Source organism: Macaca nemestrina, chromosome 11 (assembly GCF_043159975.1).
Source record: "Macaca nemestrina isolate mMacNem1 chromosome 11, mMacNem.hap1, whole genome shotgun sequence".
Lineage (NCBI taxonomy): Eukaryota > Metazoa > Chordata > Mammalia > Primates > Cercopithecidae > Macaca > Macaca nemestrina.
The window spans coordinates 55,573,585-55,593,570 of record NC_092135.1 but is presented as its reverse complement, the minus strand read 5'-3'; the positions used below and the strand labels follow the sequence as shown (position 1 = coordinate 55,593,570).

At 39.2% G+C, this 19,986-nt stretch overlaps 1 protein-coding gene across 7 annotated transcripts in view; it reads left to right on the top strand.

The window, feature by feature from the left end:
- The window catches only part of LOC105493210 (activin A receptor type 1), a 141,732-nt gene that overhangs the window by 115,530 nt on the left and 6,216 nt on the right, over positions 1 to 19,986 (top strand). The window lies entirely within an intron of this gene.

Genomic DNA, 19,986 nt, shown 5'->3' with positions numbered 1-19,986 from the left:
TATATTATTGTCAACTATAGTCATGCTACTGTGCTGTTGAACATTAGAACCTATTTTTTCCATCCACCTCTATGTTTGTACCCATTAACCAATGTCTCTTCATCCCACTGCCATCCTCACCCGTATTCCCCAACCTTCTCAGCTTCTGGTAACTATCATTCTACTCTCTACTACCATGAGATCAACATTTTAGCTCCCATATATGAGTGATAACTGGCTGTATTTGTCTTCCTGTATCTGACTGATTTCATTTAACATAATGACCTCCAGTTCCATCCATGCTGCTGCAAATGACAGGCTTTCATTCTTTTTTGATGGCTGAATACTACTCTATTAATGTATATTTACCACATTTTCTTTATCCGTTCATCCATTGATGGTCTCTTAGGTTGATTCCATATCTTGTATATTGTGAAGAGTGTTGCAATAAATATGGAAATGTAGATATCTCTTTGATATACTGATTTCCTTTGCTTTGGATAAATACCCAGTAGTGAGATTACAGGATCTTATGGTAGCTGTATTTTTAGTTTTTTGATAAATCTCTATACTGTTTTCTATAATGACCCTATTCGTTTATATTCTCACCAACAGTGTATAAGAGTTCACTTTTCTCTGCATTCTCACCAGCATTTGTTATTTTTTGTCTTTTTGATAGTAGTCATTCTAATTGGGGTAAGATGATATCTCATTGTAGTTTTGACTTGCATTTCTCTGATGATTAGTGATGTTGAGAATTTTTTCATGTACTAGGTGGTCATTTATATGACTTCTTTTGAGAGATGTCTGTTAATGCTCGTATTTTAATGAAATTGTTTTTTGTTGTTGTTGTTGAGTTGTTTTGAGTTCCTTGTATATTCTAGATGTTAGCCTCCTGTCAGATGAATAGTTTGTAGATATTTTCTCCCATCTACAGGTTGTCTTTTTGCTCTATTGATTGTTTCCTTTGTTGTATAGAAGCTTTTAAGTTTAATCTCATTTGTCTATTTTTGTTTTTGTTGCCTGTGCTTTAGAGGTCTTAGCCATAAAATCTTTGCCTATACCAGTGTCATCAAGTGCTTCCCCTGTGCTTTCTTCTAGTATTTTTATAGTTCGGGGTCTTAAATTTAAGTCTTTAATTGGTTTTGAGTTGATTTTTTTTTTTCTCTTTTTTTTTTGAGACAGAATCTTGCTCTGTCACCCAGACTGGAGTGCAATGGTACCATCTCGGCTCATTGCAACCTCTGCCCTGGGGTTCAAGCCTCCTGAGTAGCTGGGATTACAGGTGTGTGCCACCACACGCAGCTAATTTTTTTATATTTTTAGTAGAGACAGGGTTTCAGCATGTTGGCCAGGCTAGTCTCGAACTCCAGACCTCGTGCTCTGCCCACCTTGACCTCCCAAAGTGCTGGGATTACAGGCATGAGCCACTACGCCCGGCCGAGTTGATTTCTTATGTGGTAGGAGATAGGAGTCTGATTTCATTCTTCTGCATATAGCTATCCAATTTTCCCAGCACCATTTATTGAAGAGGGTATCCTTTCCCCAAATTATGTTCTTGGTGCCTTTGTTGAAAAATATGTGGATTTATTTCTGGTTTCACTATTCTGTTCCGTTAGTCTATGTGTCTGTTTTTATACCAATACCATGCTGTTTTGACTACTATAGTTTGATGTAATATATTTTGAAGTCAGGTAGTGTGATGCTTCCAGCTTTGCTCTTTTTGCTCAGTATTGCTTTGGCTATTTGGAGTCTTTTGTGGATTCATACAAATTTTAGGATTGTTTTCTCTGTTTCTATGTAGAATGTCACTTGTATTTTGATAGAGTTTGCTTTGAATCTGTAGACTGCTTTGGGTAGTATGGTCATTTCAACAATATTCATTTTTCCAGTTCATGAGCATGGGATGTCTTTCCATTTGTTCGTATCCTCTTCAACTTTTTTCATCAGTAGTTTTTCTTGTAGAGGTTTTTTACCTCATTGGTTAAATTAATTCTTAGATTTTTTTTTTTTTTTTTTTTTTTTGGTAGGCATTGTAAATGGGATTGCCTTCTTGATTTCTTTTTCAGCCAGTTTGTTATTGGTATATAGAAACAGTACTGATTTTTGTATGTTGATTTTTGTAACCTGTAACTTTACTGAACTTATCAGTTCTAAGATATTTTGGTGAGTTTTAGTTCTTTCTAGATAAAAGATTATGTCATCTGCAAAGGGACAATTTGACTTTCCTTTTTCCATACTGAGTGCCTTTTATTTCTTTGTCTTGCTTGATTGCTCTGGCTAAGGCTTCTACTACTATTTTGAATGAGAATGGTGAAAGTAGGCATTTTTGTCTTGTTCCAGTTCTTAGAGAAAAGGCTTTCAGCTTTTCTCCATTCAGTATAAATTTATCTGTGAGTTTGCTGCATATGGCCCTTATTATGTTGAAGTTTGTATATTCCTTCTATACCTGCCTTGCTGAGAGTTTATATCATGAAGGGATGTTGAATAGATACAGAATTTTTCTGCATCTATTGAGATGATCATAAGGTTTTTGTCTTTGATTCTATTGATGTGATATATCACATTAATTGATTTGCTTATGTTGAACCTTCCTTGCATCCCAAGGATAAATCCCACTTGATCATGATGTGTTATCTTTTTGATGTGTTGTTGGATTCAGTTTGCTTGTATTGTGTTTAAGATTTTTGCATCTATGTTCATTGGGGATATTGGCCTGTAGTTTTCTTTTTTTTGTTGTGGTGTCCTTGTCTGGTTTGGTATCAGGGTAATTCTGGACTCAGAATGAGTTAGGGACAATTCAATACTCTTCAATTTTTTTGGAATAGTTTGAGAAGAATTGCTGTTAGTTCTACTTAAGTTTGGAAGAGTTCAGCAGTAAAGTCATCCAATCCTGAGGTTTTCTTTATAGGGATACTTTTTATTACTGACTCTATCTTGTTACTTATGGTCTGTTCAGTTTTTAAATTTTCTTTTGGTTCCATCTTGGTAGATTATATCCATTTCCTCTAGGTTTTCCAATTTGTTTGTAATAATCTCTGATGATTTCTGTATTCCTGCGGTGTCGGCTATAATGTCTTCTTTTTTGTTTCCAATTTTATTTACTTGGGTCTTCTCTCCTTGTTTCTTGGTTAGTGTAGTTAACAGTTTATCAGTTTTGTTTACCTTTCCAACAAACTTCTTATTTCATTAATCCTTTGTATGATTATTACTTTTTGGTCTCTATTTTGTTTAGTTTTGCTATGACCTTTCTTACTCTATTAAATTTGGGTTTGGTTTGTTCTTGCTTTTCTAGTTCCTTGAGGCTCATCTTTAGTTTGGACTCTTTCAGCTTTTCTGATGTAGGTGTTTATTGCTACAGACTTATCTGTTATCACTTCTTTTGTTGTATCCCATGGGCTTTGGTATGTTGTGTTTCTGTTTTTATTTGTTTCAAGAATTTTTTTTATTTCCTTCTTAATTTCTTCATTGACCCAGTGGTTGTTCGGGAACATGTTTTTAAATTTCCATGTGTTTGTACAGTTTCCAGAGTTTCTCTTGTTATTGATTTCTAGTTTTATTCCATTTGTTGAGACTTGTTTTGTGGCCTAACATATGGTCTATTCATGTGCTGATGAGAATAATGTGTATTCTGTAGCTGTTGGATAAAATGTTCTGTAAATGCCTGTTAGGTCCATTTGGTCTAAAGTACATTTTAAATCCAATGTTTCTTGGATTTTCTGTCTAGATGATCTGTTCAGTGCTAAGAGTAGGATGTTGAAATCCCCAACTATTATTGTGTTGGAGTCTGTCTCTTTAGGTTTAATAATACTTGCTTTGTATAAAAATGCTCCAGTGTTGGGTGCATATATATCTAGAATCATGATATTCTCTCTCCCTTTATCATTATACAGTTGACCTGGCACATCACAGGTGTGAACTGCATGATTTTTTCAACCACACGTGAACAACAACAAAAATACATTATTTGTGGGATGCAAAACTGAGTATATAGACAGCCTACTTTTTGTATCTGTGGGTTTCACAGGACCAACTGTGGTACTGAGTATGTATATATTTTGGTTTAGACTGGGGTCCTGGAACCAATCCTCCATGTATACTGAGGGACCACAGTATGATGACCTTTTTTGGTCTCTTTTTACAGTTTTTGGCTTAATGTCTGTTTCATCTGATACAAGTATAGCTACTTCTGCTTGCTTTTGGTTTTCATTTGCATGGAATATCTTTTTTTATCCCTTCACTTTCAGTCTATATGTGCCTTTACAGGTGAGGTGGGTTTCTTGTAGACATCATGTAGTTGGGTCTTGTTTTTAATCTGTTTAACCAGTCTATATTTTTTAATTGGGGGGACTTAATCTGTTTACATTCAAAATTATTATTTATAGGTGACTAATTGGGGGGATTTAATCTGTTTACATTCAAAATTATTATTTATAGGTGAGAACTTATTTCTGCCTTTTTATTAATTGTGTTCTGGTTGTTTTGTATATCCTTCATTTCTTCGCCTTTTACTGTTTGTTTTTTTGTGTGTGTGGTTTGTGTATTTTCTCCTTAAATTAGAATTTTTTCTCTTTCTTATTTTTGTGTCTGCTTTACCAGTGTTTTATGCTTTCATGTCTTTTTGTGATGGCATATATCACCCAGATATAGTATTTCCTTATGTGTTTCTTGTAGGGCCAGTCTAGTGATGATAAATTCCCTCAGTTTTTGCTTATCTGGGAAATAACTTGTTTTTCCTTCATTTAGAAAGGATAGCTTTGTGTTGAGTGTTGAGTGTAGTATTCTTGGCTGACAGTTTTGTTTTTTCTTTCTACATTTGAATATGTCATCCCATTCTCTCTTGGCCCGTGAGATTTCCGCTGAGAAATCCACTGTTAGTCTGATGGAAGTCTTTCATATATGACTTGATGCTTTTCTCTTGCTGTTTTTAGAATTTTCTCTTTGTCATTGACTTTAAAAGTTTGACTATAATGTGCCTTGGACAATACCATTTTGGACTGAATCTTTCTGGGGATCTTTGAGCTTCCTCTATGTGAATGTCTATGTATCTCTTGAAAGATGTAGGAAGTTTCAGCTTTTTTTGGGGGGGTAGGGATAAGTTTGCTATGCCTTTGCCCATTTATTTGCCTCCTGGAAAACCCAAAATTTGAATATTTGGTTGTATAATGATGTCCCATATATCATGTAGGCTTTGTTCATTCCTCTTTGGTTGAGTGTGTGTTTGACTGGTTATTTCAAAAGACATGTTTTCAAGTTCAGAAATCTTTCTTCTGCTTGATTTAGTCTCTGGATTGCATTTTTAAATTTCCATTCAGGTTGCTGTGAATGCCATTAATTCATTCTTTTTTACAGGTAAGTAGTATTCTATTATATATATATATATCTCATTATGTATATATATCTCAAATATATATATACACACACGTATATAGATATATATCTATTATATGTGTAGGTAGATAGACAGATATCTCACAATTTCTTCCACTTGTTGATTCATGGGCATTTGGGCTAGGTACATATTTTTCCAGTTGCAAATTGTGCTGCTATAAATGTGTGTGTAAGTATCTTCTTCGTATAGTGACTTCTTTTCCTCTCGGTAATCAGTAGTGGAATTGCTGAATCAAATTGTAGTTCTACTTTTAGTTCTTTAAGGAATCTCCACAGTGTTTTCCATAGTGGTTGTACTAGTTTATATTCCCACAAGCAGTGTAGAAGTGTTTCCTTTGCACAACATCCACGCCAAAATCTGTTATTTTTTGATTTTTTGATTATGGCCATTCTTGCGCGGTAAGTTGGTATCACATTGCGGTTTTGATTTGCATTTCCCTGATCATTAGAGATGTTGAGTATTTTTAAAATATGTTTGTTGACCATTTGTATATCTTCTTTTGAGAATTGTCTATTCATGCCCTTAGCCTACTTTTTGATGAAATGGTTTGTTTTTTTTTTTCTTGCTAATTTGTTTGAGTTCCTTGTAGATTCTGAATAATAGTCCTTTGACGGATGTATACATTGTGAAGATTTTCTCCCACTCTGTGGGTTGTCTGTTTACCCTGCTGACTGTTCCTTTTGCTGTGCAGAAGCTATTTAGTTTAATTAAGTCCCACCTATTTATCTTCATTTTTATTGCATTTGCTTTTGGGTTCTTGGTCATGAAGTCTTTTTCTGAGCCAGTGTCTAAAGGGTTTTTCCAATGTTATCTTCTAGAATTTTTATGTTTCAGATCTTAAAGTCCTTGATCGATCTTAACTTTATTTTTATATAAGGTGAAGGATGAGGATCCAGTTTCATTCTCCTACATGTGGCTTGCCAGTTATCCCAGCACCATTTGTTGAATAGGACATCCTTCCCCACTTTATGTTTTTGTTTGCTGTGTCAAAGATCAGTTGGCTGTAAGTATTTGGGTTTATTTCTGGGTTCTCTGTTCTGTTCCATTGGTCTATGTGCCTATTTTTATACCAGTACCATGCTGTTTTGGTGACTATGGCCGTATAGTATAGTTTGAAGTCAGGTAATATATTATTTCCAGATTTGTTCCTTTTGCTTAGTCTTGCTTTGGCTATGTCAGCTTTTTTTTGGTTCCATATACATTTTAGGATTGCTTGTTCTGGTTTTGTGAGGAATGACAGTGGTATTTTTATGGGAATTTCATTGAATTTGTAGATTGCTTTTGGCATTATGGTGACTTTCACAATAATTAGTTCTACCTATCCATGAGCATGGGATATGTTTCCATTCGTTAGTGTCATCTATGATTTCTTTCAGCAGTGTCTTGTAGTTCCTTGTAGAGGTCTTCCCCTTCCTTTGTTAGGTATATTCCTAAGGTATTGTATTGTATTGTATTGTATTGTATTGTATTGTATTGTATTGTATTGTATTGTATTGTATTGTTTGCAGCTACTGTAAAAGGGATTGAGTTCTTGATTTGATTCTCAGCTTGGTTGCTGTTGGTGTATAGCAGAACAATTGATCTGTGTACATTAATTTTGCACCCAGAAAATTTAGTAAGTTCTTTTATCAGTTATAGGAGCTTTTTGGAGGAGTCTTTAGGATTTTCTAGGTATACAGTTATATCATCAGCAAACAGTGACAGTTAGACTTCCTCTTTACCGATTTGCATGCCCTTTATTTCTTTGTCTTGTCTGATTGCTCTGGCTAGGACTTCCAGTATTATGTTGAATAGAAGTGGTGAGAGTGGACATCCTTATCTTGTTACAATTCTCAGAGGGAATGCTTTCAACTTTTTCCCTGTTCAGCATTGGCTGTAGGTTTGTCATAGATGACTTTTATTACATTGAGGTATGTCCCTTGTATGCCAGTTTTGTTGAGGGTTTTAATCATAAAGGGATGCTGGATTTTGTCAAATGCTTTTTCTGCATCTATTGAGATGATCATGTGATTTTTGTTTTTATTTCTGTTTATGTGGTGTATCACATTTATTGACTTGCATATATTAAACCATCCCTGCATCCCTGGTATGAAACCCACTTGATCATGGTAGATTATTTTTTGATATGGTGTGGGACTTGGTTCGCTAGTGTTTTGTTAAGGATGTTTGCATCTATGTTCATCAGGGATATTGGTCTGTACTTTTCTTTTTTTGTTATGTTCTTTCTTGGTTTTGGTATTAGGGTGATACTGGTTTTATAGAATGATTTAGGGAAGATTCTTTCTTTCTCTATCTTGCAGAATAGTGTCAGTAAGATTGGTACCAATTCTTTGGATGTCTGATAGAATTCAGCTGTGAATTCATCTGGTCCTGGACTTCTTTTTCATTGGTAATTTTTAAATTACCATTTCAATCTTTCTGCTTGTTATTGGTTTGTTCAGGGTTTCTAATTCTTCCTGGTTTAAGCTAGGAGGATTGTATATTTCCAGGAATTTATCTGTCTCCTCTAGGTTTTCTAGTTTATGCACTTAAAGGTATTCGTAGTAGCCTTGAATGATCTTTTCTATTTCTGTGGTGTTGGTTGTAATATTTCCCATTTCATTTCTAATTGAGCTTATTTGGATCTTCTCTCTTCTTTTCTTGGTTAATCTTGCTAATGGTGTATCAATTTTATTTATCTTTTCAGAGAACCAGCTTTTTGTTTAATTTATCTTTCGTATTTTTTGTTTCGATTTCATTTAGTTCTGCTCTGATCTTGGTTATTTCTTCTGCTGGGTTTGAGTTTGGTTTGTTCTTGTTTTTCTAGTTCCTTGAGGTGAGGCCTTAGATTGCCTGTTTGTGCTCTTTCAGATGTTTTGATGTATGCATTTAAGGCTATGAACTTTCCTCTTAGCACTGCCTTTGCTCTATTCCAGAGGTTTTGTTAGATTGTGTCACTATTATCATTCAGTTCAAAGAAATGTTTAATTTCCATCTTGATTTCATTGTTGACCCAGTGATCATTCAGGAGCAGGCAATTTAATTTCCATCTATTTGCATGGTTTTGAAGGTTCCTTCTGGAGTTGAATTTCCAATTTTATTTCACTGTCGTCTGAGAGAATACTTGATGTAATTTCAGTTTTCTTAAGTTCATTGAGACTTGTTTTGTGGCCTATCATATGGTCTATCTTGGAGAAAGTTCCCTGCGTTGATGAATAGAATGGATATTCTGTAGTTGTTGGGTAGAATGTTCTGTAAATACGTTAAGTCCATTTGTTCTACGGTATAGTTTAAATCCATTGTTTCTTTCTTATCTTTCTGTCTTGACCTGTCTAGTGCTATCAGTGGAGTATTGAAGTCCCTCACTATTATTGTGTTGCTGTCTGTCTCATTTCTTAGGTCTAGTAATAATTGTTTTATAAATCTGCTAGCTCCAGTGTTAGGTGCATATATGTTTAGGATTGTGATATTTTCCTGCTGGACAAGGCTTTTATTTTGAGATGGAGTCTCGCTCTGTCACCTAGGTTGGAGTGCAGTGGTGTGATCTTGGCCCACTGCAACCTCCACCTCCCAGGTTCAAGCGATTCTCCTGCCTCAGCCTCCTGAGTAGCTGGGATTACAGGCACCCACCACCACGCCTGGCTAATTTTTGTATTTTTAGGAGAGACGGGGTTTCACCATTTTGACCAGGCCAGTGTCAAACTCCTGACCTCGTGATCTGCCCACCTTCGCCTCCCAAAGTGTTGGGATTACAGGCGTGAGCCACCACGCCCGGCTGACAAGGCCTTTCATCATTATTTAGTGTTCCTCTTGTCTTTTTAAAATGCTGTTGCTTTAAAGTTTGTTTTGTCTGATATAAGAATAGCTACCCTTGCTCGCTATTGGTATCCATTTGCATGGAATATCTTTTTGACCCCTTTAAGTTTATTTGAGTCCTTATGTGTTAGGTGAGTCTCTTGAAGGCAGCAGATAGTTGCTTGGTGAATTCTTACCTATTCTGCAATTCTGTATCTTTTCAGTGGAGCATTTAGGCCATTTACATTCAGCATTAGTATTGAGATATGAGGTGCTATTCCTATTCGTCATGCTATTTGTTGCCTGAATACCTTGGTTTCTTAAAAATGTATTTATTGTATTTTTTATAGGTCCTGTGAGATTCGTGTTTTAAAGAGGTTCCGTTTTGCTGTGTTTCCAGGATTTGTTTCATGATTTAGAGCTCCTTTTAGCAGTTCTTGTTAGTGCTGACTTGGTAGTGGTGAATTCTGTCAGCATTTGTTTATCTGAAAAAGACCGAATTTTTCCTTCATTTATCAGTCTTAGTTTCAGGGCATACAAAATTATTGGCTCATAATTGTTTTGTTTAAGGAGGCTGAAGATAGGGCCCCAATCCCTTCTAGCTTGTGGAGTCTCTGCTGAGAAATCTGCTGTTAATCTGATAGGTCTTGTATCATTTTTTGGATTTTCTTGAGTTGAACTTCACCTTTCTCTGGTGCCTCCTTGATTAGCTTAATAATAGACCTGAATTCTTTTTCTGGCAATTCAGGGATTTCTTCTTGGTTTGGATCCAGTGCTGGTGAGCTAGTGTGATTTTTGGGGGTTGTTAAAGAACCTTGTTTTGTCATATTACTAGAATTGTTTTGCTGATTCTTTCTCATTTGGATAGGCTGTGTCAGAGGGAAGGTTTAGGACTCAAGGCTGCTGTTCAGATTCTTTCGTCCCACAGGGTGCTGCTTTTATGTAGTACTCTCCCCCTTTTCCTCGGGATGTGGCTTTCTGAGAGCCGAACTGTAGTGATTATTTCTCTTCTGGATCTAGCCACCCACACACGGCTACCAGTATCCAGGGTGGTATTGGGAGGTGTCTTCACAGAGTCCTGTGATGTGAACTGTCTTCAGGTCTCTCAACCATGGATACCGGCACCTGCTGTGGTGGATGTGGCAGGGGAGTGAAGTCGACTCTGTGAGGGTCTTTAATTGTAGTTGTTTGATGCGCTAGTTTTGTGCAGGTTGGCCTCCTGCCAGGAGGTGGCGCTTTCAAGAGAGTATTAGCTATGGTAGTATAGGGGAGGATCAGGTGGTGGGCAGGGCCATAGAACTCCCAAGAGAATATGACCTTTATCTTCAGCTACCAGGATGAGTAGAGAAAGACCATCAGCTAGGGTCAGGGTTAGGCGTGTCTGAACTCAGACTCTCCTTGGGTGGTGCTTGCTGTGGCTGCTGTGGGGAATGGGGTTGTGGTTCCCATGTCAGTGGAGTTATGTTCCCAGTATTATGGCTGCCTCTGCTGTGTCATGCAGGTTGTCAGGGAAGTAGGGGAAAGCCAGCAGTTATAGGCCTCACCCAGCTCCCACGCAACCCAAAAGGCATGTCTCACTCCCACCATGCTCCCCACCCCCTCAACAGCACCAAGTTTGTTTCCAGGCAGTGGGCCAGCAGGGCTGAGAACTTGCTTCAGGCTACCAGCTTCCCGGCTGAGGAAGCAAGCAGGGCTTGCATGCCTTCCCACCTGTCGAGTCTTGACACCAGATTGATGTCCTCCCCTGAGTTCGGGCAAGGAAACTGCATTCGGTTGGAATTTTTACAGAGTTCAGCTGGAGGTTTCCTTCTCCCTGTGGTCTTTTCCCAGTTCCTCCGGCAGCCGTTCCCAAGGACCACTGTAAGGCAAGTCAGAAATGGCTCCCCCAGGGACCGAGAGCCCATAGGGCATTTCCCGCTACTTCCCGTGCCCCTGTATTTCATTCAGCTCTCTAAATTGTTTCAGCTCCAGGTAAGGTCAAATCCTTCTTCCATAATCTGGATCTTCAGATTCCCCAGTGAGAGTGTGTGTTTGGGGGTGGACAGTCAGTCCTCCTTTCCCACTTTCATAGTTTGGGCCCTCAGAGTATTTGGGCTGTCTCCCAGGTCCTGCAGGAGCAATCCCCTTCCTTCAAAGGGTCCGTTGATTCTTTCAGATTTCCTGGTATATTCCTGGAGTAGTTATTGGAGCAAAGGTTTACGGTCCGAGTCTCCATACGTTGTTCTGTCCGTCTGAGTGGGAGCTGCAATTTAGTCATGCCTCCTATCTGCCATCTTTTCCTCAACCTCTTTGATTTTTTTAATGATACCTATTTCTTTGTTGAGTTTGCCACAGATTGTGAATTGTTTTTCCAATTTCTTTGTGTATTTTTAGCATGTGTTCTCTGATACCTCACTGAGCTTCTTTAATATTGTTTTGAATTTTTTTCAGGCATTTTACCTAGTTTTTCTTCATTGGAATCTGTTGCTAGAGACTTACTGTGTTCCTTTGCTGTGTCATATTTCCTTATTTTTTTCATGTTCTTTGTGTCTTTACATTGATATCAGCACATCTAGTGTAACCTTTGTTTCTCCCAATTTTATGGTTTGGTTTTTGTAGGCAAAGACTATTTCCTATATTGGGTTGGTAGGGTGCTTTGATTCTGGGTAGGTTCACTCGTGTAGTATCCGTATGATTACTTCAACTGTTACTGGCGCCAGTAGTGTCTGTGAGTCTTTTTTAGTTTAGGCTGAGATTAATGGAGGCTGTGGTGAGGCTTTTCTTGGGATAGGGATGCCAGGAAGACTGGTCCTTGGGACAAGTGGTTGTGGCAGCAAGCCAGGCATGCTGGTCCTTTGCTTCTCGGTGGCATATATGAGCACTGATGGAATCAAGTCCAATGGACTAATCCTTGTGTCTCCAGGCATCTTGCTTAGGGCCCAGCAGTGGCAGCAGTGGGTTAGGTAGACAGGCCGGTCATCAGGCTTCTGGGTGGCTTGTGTGGCATTGATGATGGCAGTAGTGGAATGGGCCAGCCATTGGGCCTCCAGGCAGCAAGCTTGGGTACCAGCCAACTGGGAAGGCCGGTCGCCAGGTCCCCAGGAGGCATGCGCAGGCTCCAGTGGTGACCAGCAGGGCAGGTCACTCCCTAGGCTGTCAGATGATGTGTGTGCGGGTGCTGGCAGGGTGGATGGGCTCATCCTCAATCCCCCAGAAGGTATACACACACACTGGTGGTGGCAGGGGGCTGAGCAGACAATCCCTAGGCCCCCAGATGATGCATATGGGCCCTGACAGGGGCAGCACTGGGTGGGATGAACCTGTCCTCAGGCCTCCCATTGGTGCACATGAGTACAGGCTGTGATGGGTGGCGCAAGTTGATCCCTAGACCCTTGGAAGTTGTGCTTAGGCACTGCAAGTGGTGACTCTTGGTGGAGGAAACCTTTCTTCAGACCTCCAGATGGCATGCTTGGGCCCTAGTGGTGAGTGGGGCAGGCCTGTTTTCAGACCCCTCTGATCGTGCCTATAGACATCAGGGATAGTGGGTGGACTGGTTCGTATTTCATTCTTGTCTTCCTCCATCTTCCTATTTTACCTTTCTTCCCACCCTCCTTACTTTTTTGCTCTTCTCACAAGGAAGTTTTAACTTGAGGAGAATGATCAAGTAAATCTAAGGGTGAATTCTGCTATTTTTTATGTGTTTTTACTTGTTGAGTTTGGATTGTTGAGAAAAGGCTCAATTTTTGCACTCAGAAGTCACTTATTTATAATGAGCAGACTGTACCTACTGAACAAGTCAAATTTAAATGCAGGAAGCCCTGGATAGATGGCCTATGTTGATCTGCTTATAAGTAGTTTTATTAAATGGTGATGCCTTAGCAGTTAAAGAAGCACTTGTCATTTTTAACCTGTGTTCCCTACAGTGCGCTCTCACCCTTGCCTTTCATGTACCCAAATCAGCCACAAATATACTGTTGAACTTTACTTTCAGTACATTGTATTCTGAAAGCACTAAGTATACTCTTTCAAATTGGGCATGCCCCAACTACCCACAAAGTGGTTTTTATAGCAAAATCCCTTGAATTAACTAGATGAACCTCTTCATATCTTCACAACTGAAAATCTTATTTCACAGAGCATGTGTCTGAAACTATTCCAGGAAAACAGAAGAAAATGCCATATATTTAGATTAATGTTCATTTCCAAAAGATGCTTTACATTTTAGCCTCCTGTGACCCATTGGAATCCTGGATTTGAAGAAATAATGCATGAAGTCTCTAATAGCTGTTTTCCATTCCACGTTCCACTGATGTTTTCTTCCAAGGATTGAGGTTTGTGGGACAATCATAGTTTTCGTGAATAGCACAGCCAGAGATGAGGACTTTCTGTGAGGTAGTGGAATTGGGTAATTTATATAGTTTTAGTGTACAATAATTAAAATTGGCATGCCTTTAGGTGGCTTTTTTCCCTAATAGCAGAGTGGATCTGCTTTGAACAAACCATCTGAGGATATCAAAGTAAGTGTTCAGATTAAACATACATGGATTGTAAATTGACAGTTCTTTTTCTTTTTTTTTTTTATATGAACGTTTTCTTGGTAATTGTTTCTCAACCATTGGGAGCTGCTGCCTCGCAGTTTGTGCCCTTGATGCCCCTTGAGAATTGTTTGCAACAGAGAAATTGTTTTGCAGATTTATAAAGTTCTGAACTTTGCCTGAAATTGCACATCAGCTTCATTTCCTCACCCCCTCCCCAATCATTCTTGAACACCTTCAGACTGAAAATTTTAATTCTGATTAGTTTATCTTAACAAACAATTTAGAGAAGGATTGGTGTCCAAATAAACTGTGTGATGTGGAACTTGCCCCAGATGAAGAGGAAGTTGGCGTTCCATAGCTAGACAGTAGCATTTCCAGCTGTGGGGGTGCCGGAGCTGAGCCAAGCAGGCCTGCTCAGCAGAGACTTGGGATTCAGGCTTTGTAAGAACTCATGTTGCAAACCCGCTCCCTGTGTTGCAGGCATAAACCCAAGTGGCTTTTAAAGATCAGCTGTGATTAATAGTAGTCAGTTTGAAGTCAGAGTCATCAGTTTAAAATTTAGCTCAACAAATGGTGGCTTGCTTGGTAGTGCCTGTGTTTAACATTATTTTGGGAGGGGGGGAAAGGAAGGTAGAGGAAGGGAGAATGTTTTGATTGTTTTCTGATTTATTGATCTCTCCCTTGCATCATCACCAAGACTGTTAACTAGTTCCCAGAATGTTGTGGGTTGAGCTTCTGTGCTGTGATGTGGTTTGATTTTTTTAGAGGGGCGGTAAGGGTATCTCCTGTCTCATTTAAAATTATCTACTGTCCTTTGGCAATGACTAATTTGATATTTTCTCTTTTTGTTCTCTGTTCTCTCTTCTATGAACATTCACGTGTGTACACACACAATGTATACTCCCTCACCCACAAATCAGTTTATCTAAACTTAAACCTGTAAGTATTCAATGCTGCTTGCAAACCTGTTTTTACTACTGTTAATCTTTTAATTATTACTTTCCCAAAACAGAAAAAAATGAGTAGAAAGAGAAATTTTGCCTTCAAATTTCAACATTTACATATTTTTCTACTTCTGTATGCACTCATTTAAAAAATGTAGCTGTAATCATATATAGATATAATTCCGTATCATCTTTTTTATTCGTGCTTTTTAAATGTTGCTGAATAGTCTGTTTTTATTTTAAATGGTCACATGACATCTTATTAGCTTAACTATTTCCATATTGTTAGATATCCCGTTTCTACCATTTGGGGCTTATTGTAGACATTTTTGTGCATATGATGATTTCGTTTGGGGAACTGATTCTGAATCTGAAAAGAAGTAGACTTAATAGGTCAAAGAATATGGGTGTTTTTATGGCTTGACACATATTGCCAAGTTGCTTTTCATAACAGCTGTACTAATTTACAATGTCCCCCATACCCCAGGGTGTGATGTACCTATTTCATTTTCTTACCAGCTTTAGGAACTGTCATTAAAAGAATATATATTTTTGAAATTATTGCATATAAAATGTATCTCATTTAAATATATGAATATTTTCGGTGAGGAAGGTCATTATAATGATATATCCTTTGAGTTTCTGAATCCATTATAAAAATTGATGACCAGATAGTTCTCTTGGAGTACTGTGATCCTCAAGTGAACCATGAGCATAAAGATATGTTGCATTTTTTATTTTTTATTGGAGTTTTACATTTGTTTGCTACTAATAATAAACCTCATGCTGTTTCTTTACAGGAAATGAGAGTTGAGTCCATTTTTGCATCTGAACATTTCTCAATAATGTCCTTTGGAATTTACTTTTGGTGTTTAATTTGACATTGAATTTGGAATTGGTAGGAAAGAAAATGGTTTTCTTCCCTTCCCTGTGTGAATTTTCTATATGAACTTAAGGCAGGGGTTCACTTGGATCAATAGTTTTTAAATTGGAATGTGCGTCACAGTCACCCAGAGTGCTTAAGACACAGATTCCTGGGGCCCAGCCCCAGCATTTCTGATTTAGTAGTTCTAAGGTAAGAAAATGTGATGCCAAGGCTCCCATCCAAATACACACTAGGGTTTTTGAAAAAAGACAGTGTGCCCAGATTGAATAGAGAAATACCAATTTGGTTGGACATGTTAGCGTGATGTGCTTCTGTCTTCCTTGCTGTGGTTCTCCTAGGGCCATTGCACTGCACACAGAAGAAGCCTGTGTGAAGAGTGCCCTCTAGAACTGTGTGGGGTTTGTGCTGGGTCTGTGGGAGGCAGTGAAATGGAATCACTAACATTCCAGGGTCTGACGTCATACTCTCTGATCGGTGACTTACATCAGTTTTGTTATTAAAATATATATATGTATATCTACTTTAAGGGGTTATGGTGATTAAAACGAGATCATTTATGTAAAGCATCCTGTGTGTCCGGCATAAGAAAGTGCTTTGGTCTGGTTTCCTTTCCACGGAAAATGGGTGATGAAGGCCACCCAGGAGCTTGCAGATCACAGTGGCCATCTTCTGCCTCTTGTTTTGCTACCTCTTGGCCCTGCTACATTTGTTTCCCCTCTTCACTGCCCACAGGAAGGCTCTGTGGACATATTCTTGTTTCACTATTACTGGCTTTGGTTATTTTATGATGGAATCCAGGGTTAAAATGTGTCAAAAACCACGTGTATCTCATAGAAAAATCCTTGCTGGCCAAGCTGCGCCTTTTATGGGGTGGGGGCTAGGACATACTTGTTAGAATAAGCTTATATTTGGTGCACTTACTTTGAAAAAAGAACCTCTTCTAATGAATCTTTGAGCCAGCCAGGGAGCTGCTTGTGTGCTTCTGCTCCTAAGTGCAATGGGGCTTGTGTATGGAAACCATGACAACTCTTATTTTTGTCAGCAACTCAATATTCAACATGTTTCATGACGTTAATTACCTACTTTTGTGTGTATTAAGGTTTGCATAAGAGGATGAATCATATTAGGGCCAATTTTTCATATTCATTAATTTCAGTTTTGTTTGTTTGTTTTTTTTTTTGTTTTGGTTTTAACATTTAGGATGTGACTGGGGGCAGGAATATGGAGTTAGAGTGGGAGGGAAGAATTATTTTCCCCCTGACTTCCTGGAATTTCATATCCCTGATTTAGAGATCCAAAACAGAGGAGAGTGGTCAGCTAACCTCATGACAAAATAAATTGAAGGCTGCAAAAGTTTATTGGCTGCTGTTTACTGACTAGTAGTCTCTTTTCCTTGACACACCTCTAAAAGCAGTCTTCCACCAAGACAAATATCTGTATCATAAGCCTTATAACAGCTACAACATTCAGTGAATGATACATTTTTCTGAAGAAGCCTTCCTTCAGAGCTACCAAATGTTTGGAACTCTTGTGGTACTCCTCTCTGTCTCAGTTTTGGAGGTATGCAAGCTCTAAGGCTGTCTTGTTCATAGTTTAACTCAGGGAATAGCCATGCAGCGTCTCTAGGCTTTTTGCCCTCTCCTTTGGCAATTTACAGTAATATTGACACATGTTTTTAGTAGGGTCCAACTACACAGTAATCTATAAACCATTTACTTTTGCTACATCGATGAGAATTCCAACAATAGAAATTAATTTTATAATTTTAACAGATTCCTGAGAATGCAGTTAGTTTGGACTTTGAGTAATGTACATGGTTCCATAAGCCCATGAATTACAATGGGCTAGAGGGGCAGGACACAGCTGTCACAGCATGTACTTTACCCAGCATGGGACAAGGCTGTCTTTCCAACTCCTGCTTTCAGGAAGAAGTGCCTGCCATGAGTTACAGGAATGCCTGAGGTACTGATTCTCATAACCCTCTGGCAGTGCGGCAGGGCCGAGGGGCCAGAACTCGGGCTGTCATCCCCTCTGCCAGGAACAACCTCATCCATTTATTCATCAGTCGTATTTTATCTGTGCCATAGGGTGAGAAATATCTCGAAGCCCTCTTGTGAGGTCTGTTAGGTGAAGTAACACAAATATTGGATATACCTTTTTGAATCATGTCTCACCAGGAAGAATGATGCCTTTCTGTGAACTCAGTGTTTCCCAAGATTCATCCATTCATTCATTCCTACTACCCTCATCATTTTTTTTCCATATCCAGATGCTACTTTGTACCATCATTTACAGAATCTTTTCCTTCAAATTGGCTCTTTTTGAAGTTAATTTTGTTTTGAAAGGAAATTATTATCACTGCTGGAAATGGAAAACCAGTATCACATGGCATAAAATGGAAGGTAACTATGAAAATAAATGTGTAACTAATGAAATGAAGAAGTTTAGTCCATGAACCATACCAAATTTTCTCACGTGCCACACCTGAAGGAAACACTATTCACTTATAGTCCTCTCAGATGCCAGATATGGGCCATTTTCTTTTTTTCCCTCTCGAAAATAGTGTACTTCTAATGTTCTGTTCTCTGAAGGATTTCAGCACTTCTGTAGGAGTTAATTGTTAAAAATAGCTCTCTGTATGGATATACATGCCAGAGAGTCTGTCCTCATTACCTGGATATCTGATGTGACTACCCAAGTTGGAGGGGATGTCACATAAAATGTAGGGTATGCTATTACCTTTATAAAATGTTAGAAGTTCCAAATTTGGCAAATGCATCTAACCCTGAGAGTTTTGAAAAAGGATTGTGGACATATATAATCAACATGTATTTGTGTATTTAGTATCTGTAATACACTAGATGTGTGTTAGACTCAAGCACTTGAGCAAAGTAACCCCCAGAATATCTGATTAAAAGGTGCTTACATTCTTGTTGAAGAGTCAAATTATTATAAATAAATAGATCAAGCCACTGCGGTTGAGGTATATAGGAAGGTGACGGAGTATGGGGGTGAGGGCACTGAACTTCATTTAGGCCCCTGCGTTGTGGTAGCAGGATGGAACAGTCTTCTAGAAGGTGAGAAGCATGAACTGAGTCATCCGTGGACTGAATAAGAACATAGTTGGACAAGCTTGGGAGGATGTGATGCAGGTGGGAATGAGAAATAAAACTTGACCACGGTGACAATTGGTATGTCAGACAAAAGGTAGAGCTGAAGGATCCCATAAAGGTGCCCTATTGATGGAACTACAAGTAATTCTGGTGTGGCTGATGTCCACGTATGTGAAGGACAGTGGTGGGGAATGGACTTTAGTGGGAAAGGAGTGGGCTCCCATGGACAGCACTGATGGAATACACGCAGAGGAGGGGCATGGTGAGCTCCTTTCTCAACTTTCTCCTACAGATCTCACTGAGGGCAGTGGGATAGGGTGGAGGTTGGCAGGGAAGGACCGACGTAGAGAAACCCGTGTGTCCCACATGCAGCTGTCAAGTGGAAAGAAAGTGGGTGTCTAGTTCAGGACCTTGGGGGCAAGATCTTGAGGAAGGACTTGTTTCTGGACATTTGTGAGGCCACTGGTGTTTCATGCTTTTTGAAGTGCATATCTAGGACATATTTGATCTGCACGTTGGCTTTGTGATGTGTGCTTTAAAGGTATTGGAAAACTAAGGCCTGGCAGCTAAGGGGTTTACTCAGAGCCATATAGCAAACCAATGGGAGGGATATTAGTTGATGAAGATAGGCTTACCCCAGAAAAGAGAAAACTTTCAACTAGACATATGCCCAGGAAAAAACTATTGTATAAATCAGACACCCCTGTCAAAAGTTGTGGGGGAGTAGGTTATGAATAACGTTTTTGATTTCTTTCTCGTGGCCCTTTGAGTCACGCTGGCCGCCTTACATGGGAGGCGAGGCCTGGCTCAGTCTGTTCCGTCCCTGGCCACCATTTAAGAGCGCCTCTTCCCCTGCCTTCCTGTGTCGTTTGTTGTTTGTACTGCTCATTTGGCACTTGAAATGCTTTGTATTTTTAGTTACTTGCCTGAATTCATGCTGTGCTCTTTGCTGGCTCACGATTTGGCAGTAACTTCTTGGGTGCTGCCTCTAAAGGACTTAGAGTTCACTTTTTTGCCTGGCTTCGCTGATTATCACTTTCTGGCAGAAATGAGGCACTGTTGTAAATCAGTTATTTCCTACCTTGACAACATGCATCACCTCACAGCCTGGCCTCACCTCCTGTCTCCTTCTTCTCCCCCGGCTCTCCTGCCACCACATGCACCCATTTCAGCCCCAGAGAACTTCTCTCCATCTCTCCAACATCAGAGGATGGTTTGTCAGTTCTTGTCCTTGCCCCATAGCCTCCCTCTGCCTGGAATGCACCCACTCCGTGGGGGTTTCTCTTCCCTGTCATCTTTTCTGCCTTGCAAACTCTTGATCTTTCCATTCTGCCCATGCCCCACTTCCCTCCTGGAAAGCTTACCCGTGCTTCCACGGCAC